This window comes from Carassius gibelio, chromosome B25 (genome assembly GCF_023724105.1).
Source record: "Carassius gibelio isolate Cgi1373 ecotype wild population from Czech Republic chromosome B25, carGib1.2-hapl.c, whole genome shotgun sequence".
Classification (NCBI taxonomy): domain Eukaryota; kingdom Metazoa; phylum Chordata; class Actinopteri; order Cypriniformes; family Cyprinidae; genus Carassius; species Carassius gibelio.
Genome location: NC_068420.1, coordinates 9404710 through 9420715, shown reverse-complemented (window position 1 = coordinate 9420715; position 16006 = coordinate 9404710). Strand labels below are relative to the sequence as shown.

General features: G+C 37.0%; 1 long non-coding RNA gene across 1 annotated transcript; it reads left to right on the top strand.

Moving 5' to 3' along the window:
* The first annotated feature begins 10584 nt into the window (after window positions 1-10584).
* LOC128014570 (uncharacterized) lies at window positions 10585-15717 on the top strand. Its single transcript, XR_008183579.1, has 3 exons — window positions 10585-10766; window positions 12122-12191; window positions 14499-15717. It is a non-coding gene; the product is annotated as an uncharacterized LOC128014570 (long non-coding RNA).
* Window positions 15718-16006: the final 289 nt, after the last annotated feature.

The following is a 16006-nucleotide window of genomic DNA, read 5'->3' as shown; positions in this document are numbered from 1 at the left end:
TGACCTTTCAGCTTGCTTCATGGGTTTTTATAGTGGCATCGGTCAACTCAACCGCATGTAAAGTTGCAGAGCTCGTTGCATAGGTCAGTTGTCTACCTCCCTAGGTGTTATTCTCCTCTAACTTTTCACAGTCTTTTATGACATGCAATTACAATCCCTTCTGGTCTAATTTGGAGTTGGCTAGAGTTATTTGAAGTATTTTGCAGTTTAAAACTTCTCTATCTTAGGTAAAAAATGGTAGTTAGAAATTCAGTAGAACAAAATCTTTATATGCTCTTTAAAACAATATAATTGTTGACTCCACTTAATGGTTCAATTTAACATTAATTTTAAGATTGTCTTTGTGCTTTGAATTTGTCTGTGCCTGTTGCCCTTGAAACGACACAGGTGGCAAGTATTTGATAGCCCTGTAACACTTTTCCACTTTTTGTAAGTGTAGACTCTTCAAACTTGTAATCAGGCACTTATTTAGGGGTGTATAAAGTATCTGAAAGCCATACTCAAGTAAAAGTACAGATATTTGACCAGAAAATGACTTTGGTAGAAGTTGAAGTCACCCTTTAAAATATTACTTGAGTCTTAAAGTATGTGATATTTATTGTACTTAAGTACGAAAACCTTTTTAACCTTAAACATACTTAATCCTTGAAAGTAAAAGTGCGAGTCAATTCAAAATGGAAAATAAGAAAAAAAAAATAAGCTTGAGTAGCAAGATTGTGTTCAGTTTGAAAGCTTTTTCCATGTTGTATTTTTGGGTAAGAATTAGAAGCACTTCATCCGGTCCTTAGAATCTTTTCATTCCAACATAAAACATTTCTGGAATCAGCATCTGAAATAGCATTTAGATGTATTTACACAGTTTAATGTATCTCAGAAGGGACATGGAACTGCCCTTACAGATGCATAAATAGGCCTAATGCTTTGTTTTTAATATAAAACAATGAAGACTAATATTCGAAATGTGAAATTAAAACCACCAGTAAGTGGCAACAAGTGATTGTTAATGAGTGAGTCAATGAGATTCAGCCGATTAATTCAAGTGGCTTATTCAATCAGAAACAAAGCATTTGACTGTGTTTTTACGTGAATCACTGAATCATTTTTTCAACCGATTCCTTCAAAAAGCTGATTCATTCAATAAGTAAACTGCTCAGAGACTCAAAACAGTGCTGTGATCTTTGTTTGGAACTATTTTCATTGGCATAATTGAGCGAAAACAAGCAATGTTATGTCTAAAATGAAAGTGACTTATTTCCTTACTGAACTTGTATAAAATTATTATTAAATGTGTTCATGCTGATATCTGTAGAAAAACGGTACTCTTTGTATGATATAGATCGTTAACTATATGAAATTATATAAATATAAAAAGCGTGCAGAAGAATTTTTGCTGTCTACATTTTAGAATGCCTGGAATCTTAAATTTGAATAGACTGATAAATCAATGTGCGTGCACTCTGTGATCTGGTGATATAGGCTACTTGATAATGTCAGATTGCACATCATTACAACAACACTTACCATATTATCGCGGACGGTGCTGTATCACACACCGCAGACTCGACTTGAGTGGAAAATGATTCATCCACGGTTGTGCATGCACTTGTTTGCAGATGAGCATGAGTCTAACTTGCAGACACCAGACCACTGATTGGTCAAAGCCGCTTTCCTGCAGTCCGTGTACTTCTGACTAGTACGTAACGAATATGCTTCAGGGAAATGTATCAGATTTTAATTAGTAAATGTAAAAGTCAGCTGAAAATTTAAACTCAAGTAAATTACATATACTCTCAAAAATATTCAAGAAGCTACTGTAATGAAGTATTATTACTTTGTTACATTACACCACTGATTAAGTCTGCACAAATGGCAGCAACCTAGCATGCAGAGGCGTCAAGTCAGTCACCTGAAAAACGTCATCTGGATTTATTCGGCCTAATTAGGTGTCCAGCTGCTTGCCGCTCGGCCAGCTTGGAGATCACGTCCAATCAGATGGCCAAGTAAATCCAGGGCCACTGAGCTGGGCTAACGTGTGATATCCTGCCTCGGTCGGTGACATGGCTGACTGGGGTTAACCTGTGAAGAGGCAGCAGGTGCTGCTGTGGGATTAAGTGTCCGCCCTGCCTCTGGTTACACAAGCTAATTGAACACATTCTGACGCCCTCTGGACACCTGGGGAAAGCCTCTGGACATGAGAGTGGGAGGGATCTGGTTCGGACCGTGTGTGTGGTTTGAGGAAAAAAATATACTGACCCCTATTGTCTAAAAAGAGAGAGAAATACAATGTGGTTTGCTTATTAAGCTAACCAAAATATGAAAACATGCATATTACACTGAGAAAAAATGTAGATATACAACTGTCACTCAGAAATTGCTAGTAAATTCACAATTAATTACGAAGTAGAACGAAACATATTGAATTCTACATGGAATTTTCAATGAGGAAATTTTGAAATAGTATTTTATGTAAAATGTTGCTCCAACAATCTATATTTACATAATATCGGTTTACATAATATCATTGTGTTCGGAAATGAAAAAAGAAGAAATGGTAGTCAAATAGCGTCATAAAATTACGTCTGAACTGCTGATGTCATGTGGAGTATTTTAATGTCCTTACTAGCTTTCTGGGCCTTGAGTGTTTCTGTTGTATAGCTGTCTATGCAAGGTCAGAAAGCTCTCGGGATTTCATCAAAAATATCTTCATTTGTGTTGAACAAAGGTCTTGGAACGATGTGAGGGTGAGTACTCAATGACAGAATTTTCATGTTTGAGTGAACTATCCTGTTAACATCTTGAGGAAGTGCTGCACCAACATGATTATGTATCTCTAAGCCCGTGTTGGAGTCATATCATTATATTTGTGAAAAGTTTTGGTAACATTTTATTTTTAAGCCTAAACTAAACCCTCATCCTAACCCTAGCCCTATAGTAAGTACAAGTTGTTAATTGATATTACTTATATGTATAAGTAAACTGTGAAATTGACACCTTTAAATAGTGTAAATAAAGTTTTTTTTTATTCCAAATTTTAGGGCCTGTTTGAAAATAAATCAATCACTCTTGGGATATAAAAAAAAATATGATTACTTCAATGAGATAGTTGTTTTAATAATTTTAAAGCCTCAGATTACTAGTTTGAAAGTAGTTCATGGAACAAAGCTACAAGTTTCTGAAATGTTTTCTGGCTTGAAAGATTTGTGCTATTTATATTGTGTAGCTGTGTATGTTTTCATTGTGCGAACTGAACAAAATTAGTTTAAAGAAGTGTACCATGAATTAGTGTCATCTTTTTATTATGTTGTGTTTAGGGGAAGCACATGAAAACAGGAATTACAATTGATGGAAACATTGTAAATTGATTCACAAATGAATGATCCTTAACTTCTAGTTCTTTCTAGTGTACAAAAAGCATACAGTGCAACTAATATTACATGATTAAAAAAAAAAAAAACTGGTTCTTTTAATAAATCATTCAAAACTCACTGAAGAAAATCACAAGTTTTATATTCAATTTAGTGTTTCCTGCACTGCCTTTCAGCGTTGATGAATTCTGTGGGTATTGTGAATCTGAGTCGGCTGTTCAAACTGAATGAGAATGATCAAAATACTGTGTGCCATGAGTTTACATTGAAACATGTTGTTATTGAGCTGTCCTTGCTAGCTGCACACAAAAACATACAGCACGCAAGCAGTATAGTGCAATTCACGGATGAATGACTCCTAGGAGCTGCTCGCTTTTAGCAAATCAAACAGGTGCAGAGCAACCGTAATCCAATTCATAAACAAATGGCTGTTAAGAGCCGGATCCTTTGCTGAATTGTTCAACAGGCTCAAGTTCACGAGTTTTCAATCAGTCTGAACCCAAACGAGCATGACTTTTTTTCTCATTTGAACTTAAGTTTATATCTCACATTTCAGACAAGTTAATATATGGCAGTTCATAGTTTGTATCTGAAAATTCAGACTTTTCCTCTTAGTATTTACAGTTTATAGCTAACATATAGAAATTCTGAGTTTATATCTGAAAATGTTGTTTTCTTCCCATACTTTGCAAGTTTATATCTATAACAAAAACATTGTTTCCCACAATTCAACCCCCCAGTTTATCGATGTATGATTAAAAAGATCTTATAATCAGATTATCATTGATATATCGGTCAGGAGATACTTGCATTTTAGTAATGGCCATCTTTATCTGTTTATAAAGAATGTTGTTTATCTGTTAGCTTCAAACTGGGTAAAAGGTTTCCAATAAGGTCAATGTTTGAATTAACGGTGAGTGGGCAGTACAAATAGCAACTGAAATTCACATGCAAGTCAGTTGTTTTGGTAAAACATTAAGCTGAGGTTAATTACGAGAGGAGGTCATGAACCATATGTCAGTGTTTGCAGCATATACGTCGTGTTATCAATCTTTATGAGAATATAAGGCCAAAATGCATACATTTCCTACCACATGCGTTGCGAAGACAAGCCCGCACTGCTGGCCTGACCCTGGTTACTATGGTTACGATGTGTACTTTGTTGTAGCCACTGTCTGCCTGGTAACCCAGTTCTGGCTAATTGCTGTTGTCTTGGCAACAAGGTGCCCAATGTAATCTGGAAAAAAATGGGTAACAATCTGCAATAAATGTATGTATTCATTAGACGAATTCAGCCTCTCACTTCTGGCGTTCCTTTGGCAGACTAGACCACATTTTAATCTGTGTGTTTTTGGGTTAGAATAAAGTGAGGCAACACACCTGACCTTACAAGATCACACTTATTTCGGCACAGCCTCGACTCGGGGCTGCCGGCCACCTGTTAGACAGCAGTGTAATATGAAACGGAATGGGCTTGCTCTGGTGTAGCATCGTGTGTTATCACCTAATTCAATAGAGAGGACCTACAGTGATTTTCACCCCGGTGAGATGTGCACATCATCATTCAGAGGAGACGATGAGTCTAACGAGCGTGTTTAGTTCAGTAATTCACCTAATTTCATTCAAATGAAATTAAACGTGTAGGCCACAGTACCTTATACAACTCTGCTATTGCTGTGTAAATCACTAAATGATGTACTTAAAGTAAATCTGAATATCAATGCATATTTCTTTATTCTTGACAATATGCGCTGCTGATTTAAAAATTGTTTCAACAATCTCAGAAAAAAAAAAAAAGGTACAAATCTATCACCAGGCTGGAACCCTTTCGAAATATGTTCAATTTAGGTGCCTTTTGAAGTACTAATATGCACCCTTTAGGGATAAATAAGAGTTACAATTGTACCTTTGTAAAGGTACCATCCCCATAGCTTTTGTACCTTTTTTCTGAGAGTGAACATTATTTAAAAAGCTGTTATATTATTTAATATAATGTGAATGTGAATTAGGGCTCCAGAATGACAAAAAGCAGCATGCAAGCATTTTAAAAGTGGTTCATATGTCTTGTGTGCTATATTTCAAGTCTTCTGAAGCCATGCAATGACCAAAAATCCTAATGATCTTACTCTAATGATTCCTTTGTGGTGCTTTTCTAGGTCCCACTTTATATTAGCCGCCTTAACTACTATGTTTTTATATCAATAAATAAGTACAATGTACATATTGTGTTGACATTGTATTGCAAAACACTTCTGCTTCTATTGACGTGGGATACAGGTAAGGTTAGGGATAGGTTGGGTAGGTTTAAAGGGATAGTTCCCCCAAAAATGAATATTACCCCATGATTTTCTCATCCTCAAGCCTAGGTGTTTATGGCTTTCTTCTTTCAGACAAATATGATAAGAATTATATTTAAAAATGCCCTGGCTCTTCAAAGCTTTATAATGGCAGTGGGTGGCTGTTATTTTTAACAGTCCAAAAGAAGTCCAATAAAGTGCATCCATCCATAATTAAAAGTGCCTCACGCAGATCCCAGGGGGTGAATAAAGGCCTCCTGCAGTGAATCGACTTGTTTTTTGCAAGAAAAATATCCATGTTTTGTTGTGAATGCAAGTGTAAACTGAACCAAGATAGATTTAAAAAGAATACGCTGTGAAATAATGGCAAATATATCTTTATATTGAGTTATCCTTATATGCTGCATATGGAAACAGGCAGAAAACTGGTGAAATGTATTCATGAATGAATAGAAAAAAACTTTGAAAGAAAAAAACTCATTCAGGTTTAAAACAACATGAAGGTGAGTAAATGACCTTTTGTTGATACTTTTGTGCTGCTTTTTAAAATTAATCTACTATAATTACTCCATCATCCCTCTTTTTCTCTTTTTGTCCCATAACAACAAACCAATTAAATTCTTAGGTTTACAGTAGTGATGCAGCAAGGCAAAAACAAGAAATTGAAAACTGATTTTTTTTATTTTTATGTATTGGTTCAACAATTCATTCCTGACCAAAAGAAGCCCTCTGTTGTGTACCTTTAACACTGTACCGTACTTTTCCCTTCACTCACAACGTTTGAAAATTTGACCAAATTTCTTAATTTAATTGGACTTCAGTATAAATGCTATAAACATTTACCACTGTACGTTTAGTTAATTTGGAAACATTTCTGAGAAACAGCAGCTTTAGAAAAAAAAGAGCCAAATCCTCTTTCAGAGATCATTTGGACACTTGAGTTTAAAAACGGCCCATGTGCGTAAGGAGGTTGTCACTGTTCTCTCTTTTGAGTGTGAATTCATCTATGTGTCACATACAAGTAATTTATACAGAGTCATATTGAGATGCATACATCAAAACTAGCATTTCTCACCCATATAATGGTCCAAACCAATTAGCCAATTAAAATAGTCAATTGCATTCAGCATCAACTCACGATGAATGTATAGCAGTTAATTTAAAACATTAATACGTCAATGATGTATGCTTTCCTTAACCTTTGATTGTTACGCCTAAAACAGGGTGGCTCTTGCTTTTATAAAAGAATCTTAAGTAGGTCATTTATACTTGATTTGTGAAAACTAGAGATGTTTTATGTATGCCATTACTATCCATCTTTCTGATTAACAAACATACGCTTTAGCTTAATAGGACCTTCACCCGCCTCTTAACAAAACATGCGTTGGTCCCTGTATATATGTTTAGATGTTTCTAAATAGGTTCTTCTGCTCTCCATTTCCATTTGCAGCCTTCTTCAAAACCCAAAACCTTTTCACTGAGACGTTTTGTGCCTGATTAGCTCCTTCTGAAGTGCCTCACATCCTTGCTTGGCCCTTAATGCTGTCGGCAGCCATCGAAGACCTTGCTGCACGGTGGAAATGATCATTCCCGCATTATTGAGGCTCCACTATTTTTAACTGCTGAATGAAACCTCCTAACCTTTCCCTTTTCACACCAGAGCACATGTCTGAAAGGTAACTGCCCCAATAATGCACCTCGACATGTGTCAGGTACGCTAACCAAGACCTGCGCTCCAAGAAATAAAGGTAATTTGATAATTCTCTGTTAGAGTATGCAGAGTGAAGAGCACTTATAAAAGTGTTACCTTCATTGTTCCTGCTTTGAAAACGCACATAAGGTCATAGTTGGAGCTAATGAGCCCATATGAATGGGATGATGATTTTTTTTTTTTTTTTTTTAAATGCTGGAAACTTGTTTAAGTGGGATAATAGCACAGATGGCTTCTGCTATGTGCTTCCATTTTTACAGATGAACAACTAACTAAACAAATAAAAAACACTGGAGTCAAGCGAAGTCAGTATGCCTGCAAAAATAGTTTTGGATATGCAAAACACTGGTTCAATTCTTGTTTTGTATTCCAGATACATAAAGCTTCAGTTGAACTGCCATATATACACATGAGGTAAGGTATTGTAACAATATGTGTGTTGTGATGTATAGTGTTTGCATGGGCTTCAATGCTGTTATATTTATATGTCACTCTGAGTTTGGTCCAATAGAAATAATAATAATGAATGTGAACGTAAAGCAGAATGACAGAAATTAACCAATATACATATATATATATTTTATATATATTTTGCTTTGAGAATATTGCTAGTTTTGAAGCCTACAGTGGTACTTCTGTTGTACAAAGCTGTCTGTGTTTCTCCTGAGTATTGTATTTACCCATCTCAAACAACATCTTAAACCAAGAGGGCTGTTTGGACAGATGAAATCCATCTCCGCATCATATTTAGGCTTTTTTATCCCCAAATGCTGGCACAATATTTGTAACTCATGTCTTTGAACACTCTGTCAACATTTAATATCATCCATGCTAGACTTTCCCTTCATATGACCAATATTGATTTGAGAGTTGCGGTTCATTTTCTATGAGCACCTCAAGGGTCGATTGTTCAGAAATCCTGCAAGGAGACGGCAAACCATGCAAAGACACTCAATAAAATGAAACTTTTGTTGAAGTGAAAAAAGCGGAACAAGCCTAAATATTGACAAAACGTATTTGACTAGGGCTTGCTGTTCCCGGGATTTTGTCAAGCTGTATGGGAGCTTCAAGCCGGCTGTGAATTGAGAATGAAGGTCTGCATGCTAGAGCATGTCCAGGGAGCCCCATGGCTGTTGTAGTGAGCGTAGGACTGACTTAATTTCCTTCTCAGGTACCACACTTGGTGTCAACAATACAAAGAAAGAAAGATGCATGCAAAAGTGAAGGAACTAAGACAAAAGTATGAGGGATGGAAGGAAGATGAGAGGAAAGAGAAAGGAAATAAGGCAAGGAGGAGGAAAGAAAGACCAGAAAGACAAAGTTGCATGGCAGAAGGAAGAAAAAAATACAGGGAAGGAAAGATAACACAAAGGAGGAAGGAAAGAACACGGTTTGAAAGGAGGAGAGAATAAAGTAGGAAGGCAAAAAAGAAGGAATGAAGGAAGAAAAGCAAAAAGGAGGATGGAAAAAGAAAAGTAATGAAGCTAACAAGGAATGAATAAGGTTAGAGGACAAAATTTAAGAAAAAAGTAGGGAAAACACTGGAAGGAGGAAAAAGAAAGCATAACGAAAAGAATGAAGAAAAAGAAAAGAGAAGCAAAAAAGCAGGAATTAAAGTCTGAAGAAAAGAAACCCACACACAAAATACAAAGTAGAAGAAAGAAAAACACAATATACTAAGCAGGAACACATGATCAATGGATACAGCATAGTTTGTAATATATTAAATACATGTTCTCTGACTGAGATCTCGTCCTTATGTTGTGTTGCGTAAAATAATATATTTTACAGCACAGTAAAGACTTTATAAATGAAATAAAATGTATATAAACCTTTTTGCGCTGTAGAAGTGAACAAAATCTGCGGCGGCAATGAGAAGTGTTCTCTCCTGTGGACTCAAAAAGCCCGGTCTGACTGTAACTCAGCAGTTGGGTTGTTTCGACGGAGACAGACTCAACCCAGTGGATGGGTAGAAGAAAAAAAAAGTGACCCAGCAGCTTGGTGACAAAAAAATTTAAAAGAAAAATTACCCAACAAGCATTTGGGTAAAAAATAAAATAAAACATAACAGCATCTGGTTAAAAAAAGTAAAAACAACCCAATAAAATGACCCAACAAGCTGTACCCAGCATTTTTTTGAGTGAAGGAAGGAAGAGAAAAGGACGACCGATAGAATGTTGCAAGGGGGAAAAGAATGAGAATGACTAAAATAGGTCCCATCCCAGACAAGATATTTTTTAGCTATTTTTCTAGCCGAGCAATCCCCATCTTGAAGCATAGAAACAGCATATATTGGCTAGGACATGGAGACCAACCAATCATGAAGTAATTTTTATTTTTTTTTGTATAAGAACCATAAAGGTTACTGAACTTTGTTTAATTAACTCTCGGATAATAATCTGCATTCACGTCTGTAAACCCATAAAAACCCATTCAATGGACATGGAGAAAACCACAGAGAACGATCGCACAACACGCGCCCGAGACAAGCCTCCAAACACCCTCGCTGCATGAAGCTGTCGGAACATAATTCTAAAATTACTCGGCGAAGCTAACTCATTAGCATACTCATGCACTGGAGGGAAATGCACTGATTATGTTTTACTTTACACTGATGACTGAGATGTATTCATCTGCTAGGACCGCGGCTTTGTGTGTCTGCGTGTTCAACCAGGGGTAGAGAGGGGGGACGGATACGTAATAATCATCCTCCCTAGATTAAATGGAGGCCATTAGACAGATATTAGGGGTACAATTGGGAGTATTGGGCCAGGCTGTCCGCTAACGCTCTTCACTACGATCAACGAGTGAGTCACGGCTCTGTCTAATGGTTTATCAGCCGTGTAGATATAGGACCGTGGCGTGGCTGCGGAGGGGAGCACACCGGGAGGCCTGGCCGTGGATTTTTTATCGGTCTATGTATCCGGCTTCTGTTCCCTTCTCTCCCAGCATTACCGGGAAAAAGTCATTACCGCTGTAATTATTTTCAAGAAGATGTACTTAGAGAACTCACAAATATCAGCGAATTGCATGCTTTCTTTGATAAATACTATAACATTCAGGGGGGTTACGTATTTTGCTGTACAGCCGCGCTTTTTTGTGGGGTTGTCATCTAGGGTATGTCCATTTAGAAGTAGGCTGTTTTACCGCGTTTGCGTCCACGCGTTAATTGGACGTAATTAAGGACATGCAAGCACCACAGAAAGGATGAGAGCGGTACGCATTATGGGGTAGAGGCATGTTCGAAAGGGAACGTGTAGGCTGGTTCTGTCAGAGAGGCACGAGGCAAACAAAGCTGCTCGGTCATGACTGAGAGCGCCATGAATAATCTCTGATTGAGGCCAATTATCACAGCAGACATATCTGACAGAAACAGAGGCGGAGGAAAAATGAGTAAGACCTATTAATATTTGCAAAAAAAAAAAAAAACCCGCACGTGCGCGCGGAAAATAAATACATCGGGTTCGCGCGAAAAGTGAACAGGCGGAAACAATATGGTGCCGAATGATCCATAGGCGAAATTAGACCAGAGTGTGTCAACACACTAAATAAAAGGAGGCACCTGTTTATAATAGTCACATCCCTGAAAAAAAGCTTATTTCTCCTGAAGGGACCCCTACTGATGAGAGGACACCCGACTAATCTTTATGTGACCTGTCCCTAGCTGCGGGGGACGGGTAGAACACAGCGCGTGCCCGGCGGTACAATAGACACACAGAGATTCGTATTGACAGCTTACGGTCGGGGGTATCGTTTTGCACCCCGGGATGGCATAATCACATTATGGATGAGAGTGAAGCGTTGTCTGTATTAATAGGCATCGAGTCAGTTGGGTTTTGCCCTGGTGAGCCCCTGCGCCGGAAAGAAAGAAGGGTGGTATTGGAAAACATTCAGTCGGTATGACTAGTGCAGTGCTGCCACCGTGTGGCGAGTGCGCAACTGTGAGCATGCGCGTATCTTCAAATTAAAGTCACGCTGGTTGTGTTTAAAAAACGAGGGAAAATTGACTTATGTTGTTTCCTTTTCAGAGCTTCTCAGAAGCCTTTGCATTGATTCGTGAAGGTTCTGTGACTTTATTGCTGGTCAGTAATATTATAAATGTCAGTCAAAAGCACGCGTACACATTTCATTGCAATGATTTTCTCCATTAAGGCCACAGGAGGGCAGTACTGATCACAGTAGGTTCTCCTTAATGGAGAATGTCAAAAACACTTTATAGTGGTACGTAGTTACGCATAATATCCCTAGTTTTCTGTCTGTAGCTTACATTACTTTTAATGTTTTTTTTTCCTAGAATGTTTTTGCAAGGATCAGGTCGAATCCAAAATGAATGTGATTAAAACTGAATGATTAGTTAGCAGTTAAACAGAGGTACAGTTCTGATTAAGATGTTTATATAGATTAGAGATTTAATTTGAAAATAACTAGTATTATTTTCACGTGAACATCATTGTAGTCTCTGGGACTGGGACCCAAATGTTAAAAATGGTTAATCAATCCCAACAGAAATAAGGGCTTAAATAATTATATTATAATTCATTTTTTTCCCCTCATCTGCAGCTGTATTTACAGTAAACACACAGCAGAGGCTGATTGTCTTGACCAAATAGGCTACAACAAGACAAATGCTTATGGGAAATGGCTAAAAAAAAGCAATCTCTCTCTGTCATATTCAATTAATGTTTATATAATTTGCCCACATGAGCTGGACTAATGATTTTCTTATTGATTTCTCGCTCTAATTTTAGGGAAGCCTTCTCTGGAGGACAAGATCTGGGAGTTTATCCTCAAACGCAGAATAACAGCATGCCGCGTCAGGTATTTGCAGCTAAAACACATGCATTTTGAATTCATATCATATTTATCATATTTACTGTATAAAGGAAACCTTACCTTCCTATGTAGTGTTTTATATTTATATATAAAAAAATGCATTTGCATGATGGCAGATCTACAAAAATAATTATGAAAATGATAATTAGACACTAAAGTTGTGATGAAAAAACAGTGTTCATTGTTACAAAGCAGCTAATAATTATTCTGTGTGCAGCATATTAAAATAAAATGTGAGCCAATATTTATTGTTTGCAAACACGTGCTTAAGACAGTTTATTCAGCATTAAATGCTTTAATGTGAATAATTCCTTCGCTGACGAGGTCTATTGGAAATGTGCAAGAAGGGAGCTACAATTACACATAAATAAATATTCCTGACAGTGCTAACACAAAGCCTCTCAACGTGCATTAACCATAATCCCCGGCGGTTCCTGCCGTTTGACCATTTAATAAAACTCAATTAAATGTAGTCGTCGTAGAGCTTTTGTGCAGAGATCCGTTACACAGGCATGAAAAAAAGCAGACTCAAGAGGTGTGTTTGTTGTGTGTAGTGTCGTTCCAGCATGTGTTAAGCCAAAACAAAAGGAATTAACTTCTCATTCATGGACGTTATATAAGCACTCTATTGAACTTGTATCTGGAGGCCTGTTTGATGCTCAACAGCAAACAATGACAGCGCCCCCATGTGGTTCGACAGAAGCCCTGCCCATTTGTGCCTCCACTGCCACTCTCTTAGGAAATGAAAGGTATTAGTGGAACAGTTGTGTTTTACTTTGAAGGCTGACATCAGCCTGTTTAGCATTTTTGAAGCTTGATCAAAGCAAAACTGAAGCATTTACACACATCACATATCTTCATCTATTCCAGCAACTGTGCTGTGATTTTATGCAAGCGTTTTTTTTTAGCATTTATGCAATCAGATTAATTATTCATAAGCTTTAATTTGACTGCTAGTGTCTTCCTTTATCTCACCACTAGGTGGCAATAGTTAGCTTTCTAAGTGCTCGAGCCGTGTTTGAATATTTCACCATGATTGAGAGTGACTCAATGATTTTACAAGGCTTAGAAGTAAAAGCGAAACATATATTTCTTATCTAAGTAAGTTAGATTTAATGTTCACTCTTCATGAAGTCTAAAATAATAATACATTGATGCTTAGAGTGGACACCAAATGTGAACGAAAAAGGCTGTCCATTCTGTAATTTGTTAAACTTTATATTCCCAGTTAAACCATTTAAAAGCAATAGGCCTCTGCAAAATCACACAAAAAAATACAGTTTAACCGGGCGGTAAATGCTGTAATAGTAGCCTACTGTGACGTATTTAAGATATAAAATTGTTTTCAGTGCAAACACAAACACTGACTGCATAATTCTTTTAGTTAAAATAATAGTTTATCAAAAATTGAAATTTCCTTAATATTTTTTTTACCCCCAGGCCATCCAAGATTTATACGCCTTAAATATGACTTATATATTATATGACTCAAAGAGAAATTTCGATTTTGGATGGTAACATTGCAGGATTTTCCTCCATTTTATGCAAGTAAATGGGGCTCTTTTTGATGGCCCAAAATCCATATGTAGGCAGCTTCAAAGTTATCCACACAACCCTGGCCAGCAAATTAGAATCTTCTCCAACATTTGTAAGTAAAAAATAAATCATTTTTTATTTTTTTCTGGAAACGACTCATCGTTTCACGAGAGAAGACCCTTATTTGTTGGCTGGGGATGTTTGGATTACTTAGAAGTTGCTTAAATATAGATTTTGGACCATCAAAAATGGTCCACACTGAGCCCCATTCATTACCACTGGAGAAAAATATTGGAATGTTTTGCTCCAAAACTTTAAATTCTCTTCAGCTAAAGAAAGAACATCATATACATCTAAAATGACCCGGTGGTGGTTCATTTTTTGGTGAACTATCCCTTAAAATAACGCAAACAACATTTGCGAATGAACTGCTTGAACAATTAATTCTTAATGAAGTCCCTCTTAAAGTGTAATTTTCACAGCTGATATCTTCTGTAGTTTTATTTATTTATTTATTGGAAAGCCTGATTTTCAGTGTTTTTTTTGGCTTGAATGTTTCACCAAGGTACTTAACAGTACAACCCAATGAACTAATCAGTCAAATTAGCCCTGATTAAAGTCCATGGTGTGATTAATGTAGCGTTTGTGGGTGGTATCAAGTGCTCATATTTTGACACCATTGAAACTGCAGGAAATTAACAGCATGGCGTATTTCTTAGCATGTTCCTCTGTCTAAACAACGCCCCCTCTCTGCAGCAGTCTGGTCTGAAACATGTCATAAATCCGAGGGGACAGAGATGTTGTCCAACCTATGGAGGGAAAACCGAAGGAGAAAATGAAAGAGAAAGAGTGGACATCATGCTGCTCGCCAACAGACAATTCCAGCCACTCTGTCAGACAGCAGTTGACTGCTACTCTGCTATTCCTGTTAGAGGGCTGAACCCACTCTGCCTTGTTGGCACAGATATTTTTAGCCCTGGCGTTTTGCAGAGAGACCAGCACTAGAGTGATGGGGCCAGACAGGCCTCCAACTGCAAAAGGGCACAGCGGTGGGATGAAGAGGGCGGAGGCGGGCAAGGTCACATGAGGCCACTGGAGACGAGAGACTGGAAGATGATGTGATGAGATCTGGTGATTGAGTCTTGTAGAATCTGTCTTTGAAGAACTGCATCTTATACCTCTAAAAAGGCTAGCATGGTATTTTTAGCTTAAAATAAAAATATAACTTATCGCAACTTTTATTTCACAATTCTGGTATTTATCAGATGTAAGAAAAATATATATATATAACAAAAATGTAAACTCATAATTCTGAGGAAATAAAGTCAGGATTTGCTAGACATAAACTCACAATTCTGACGTACCTTCTTATATTTTACAGTTTACTTCTCGCAATACTTAGTTTATATCTAGCTAATTCTGACTTTATTTCCTCAGCATTCTCAGTTTACAATTTTTTTTACTTTATTTTTTTTGTTACTGCCACAAAATAACGAAGGTAATTGCGACTTTTTATCTCACAGCTCTGACATTTTTTCTCGCAATACTGAGGAAAAAAGTAGAAAAAGATAGAAGTCATTTGCAAGATATAAACTCAGATTTCTGACTTACCTTCTCGCATTTCATTTTAATTCTAATTCTAATCATACAATAAAATAAAAAAGTAACTGACTTTTTATCTCACAATTCGGACTTTCTTTCAGATGTCAGTTGCAAGTTTATATCTCGCAATTCTGAAAAAGTCCAAAAAGGCTGAATTGAGGTAATCTTAACAGTATTTATAAAAAAAATTTCCTCTACTTACCAATGCACTAAAATGCCTGAACTGCCTGAAATGTACTGCATGTCCTTGACACAGCCTTTGCGGTGTCTTCTTCTTCTTCTTGCTTTACAAGACCGATTTTTTTTGTGTCTTGACACATCAATGTATCGTCAAGAGCCGCAGGGTTAAATTTGGTTTTGTTTATGTATCTTTTTTTTTGATTGTATGCTTTAGCTGTGATTCCCATCCACTTGCATTATATGACTAACAGACTTTACCGTTTTGCGTTAAATATCTCAGTTTGTGTTCCACTGAAGAAACAAAGTCATCTTGGATGCCCTGGGGGTAAGCAGATAAACATCAAATTTTAATTTTTGGGTGAACTATCCCTTCAACAAACTCAACAAGAGATTAACAAGCTTCTATACAAATGTGAAAAAGTTTTCTACAGAAAAATAGCAAACACAGAGCAAGTTTGATTATGAACTGGATCCATTTAGTG